Here is a 1,874-nt window from a genome sequence, read left to right on the forward strand (position 1 = left end):
GTATTAGGAAGTTTTCCATCCTCCTCTATATTCTGGAATAATTTGAGTAGGATTGGTGACAGCTCTTCCCAGAATGTTTGGTAGAATTCACCTATGAAGCCATCTGGGCCTGGACTTTTTTTGGTTGGGAGTCTTTTGATGGCCTGGGGTGGTTACATTTTTATTCTACTCCTTGGATAGCTTCAATGTCCAGGTCGTGGCAAAATCAAAACACATGTAAAATACAATATATTAGATTCCCAAAGGTACCAAAAAGTACAGTAAATTTAACACTTCCATGACAGGAAATGCATGACATAAATAATACAAAATTAAAAGGTGTAGAAAAGGTGACACTGGTTTCTTAAGATATAGCTTTACTCTTTAACACCAGGGCTCACAGGCCTAGGCTACAGAGCGACAGACTGGCTGCAGACCCTCCAATCTGGTTCTGGGAAACCTGGTAATAAATTAGGACCATAATGCTGCTCGGCCTCTAATACACCACACGGTGCTAACACAACTAGAACTCTGGAAATAGTAAACGGGAATGTGATTTCCAGGGGGAAATTTTTAAATAAAATGCACATGGGGTAGGCCAGAGAAATTTTGCCATGTTAAATCTGGTACATAATTGTGTTTACTGATATCCAAACCCAAATGGAGTGGTGTGGTTAGTGGGTCTCGCCTGCCACCGCCTCAGTACCGCCTGGAGGTATTCTGATAGCCACCGCATCCCTGGCTCCTCCGATAATTTGCACTACCCTGACTTCCACTTCCACCACTGCCCGGCCTCGGTTCCTTCAGTTAAGGTTCCCACGACTCCCAGAGCCATCCTACTGCTGCTGGTAGACCTCTTTGGGTTGGGCCACCTTGATTTCACACTTGCTTCAACTGACAGTGTGAAATTTTCCTCCAAAATCTTCTTCACACGTAAGAAAAACAAAGTCTAGTCTTTTGTTTGACTTTGGATCCATGGGAAGCTCAAAGGACTCAGTCTCCCCAAACTCTCTCAAGTACTCCCTGATTTTCTCAGTGGCTTCAGGATTCAGACCCCAAACAAAGGTTTTCTTCACTGGGTCCTTCTTCATGGCCACAGCCATCCAGCCTATGCTCTTTCTCGTCTAGAACCTTCTCCACACCAGTAACATCTTTGAAGAGGATAAACCCAAACCTCTTAACCTTCCAGTGTTGGGATCCATTTTAAATGTACAGTCAGCGACCACTCCAAATTTGGTAAAATAGTCTTCTAGGTCCTTTTTGATGGTATTCCAGCTCAGAAAACCAACAAATGTTTTCCCCGCATCCTCTGTCCTCCTTGTTCTTGCTGGTGTTGATCTGCCACCATGCTAATTCCCTGGGGCTGACGTGGCCCCATTGCAAGTTCAGGTCACAGTTGCAGTGGCAATGGCAGCCCCAGCTGGTGATTCGCCTCATGTCCAATCTCAGTTGTGGCAGTCATCTCCATGGGTTGCTCCTCACCCATTTCCAACATATTTAGACTGGTGCGCAGAGGCTCCTCACAGTTTGTTACCACTCACTGGGGAAGGTGCCACCAGGACGTGCTCACTTTGCCAGGATGGGCTCCTGACCAAGTTTCCACAGTCTTTGTCTCCACTGCACAGAATCACCGACTGACAGCTTCGCGTTGACCTGTGCAGTTCCACCCATAATTTATATTTTTATACATATAATTTATATTGTTCAAATCATTGCTAATATCTGGAGATCCGGTGCAGTACTGTAGGATAAGCACAGAACTGCTAACTACAGGTCAGTGGCTTAAACCCACCAGCCACTGTTGAGAAACCCTAGACATGGTCACTATAAGTTGGAACTAACTCTGTGGCACCTGACAACAACATTTATACATATATAGGTGCATTGAAGGAATT

The 1,874-nt window shown here is 45.0% G+C and overlaps 1 pseudogene; it reads right to left on the reverse strand.

Annotated features, from left to right (window-relative positions):
- Nucleotides 1-678: 678 nt before the first annotated feature.
- LOC102823576 lies at nucleotides 679-1,650 on the reverse strand (annotated as a pseudogene).
- Between the last annotated feature and the right edge of the window lie 224 nt (nucleotides 1,651-1,874).

Source organism: Chrysochloris asiatica, unplaced genomic scaffold, assembly GCF_000296735.1.
Source record: "Chrysochloris asiatica unplaced genomic scaffold, ChrAsi1.0 scaffold00046, whole genome shotgun sequence".
NCBI lineage: Eukaryota > Metazoa > Chordata > Mammalia > Afrosoricida > Chrysochloridae > Chrysochloris > Chrysochloris asiatica.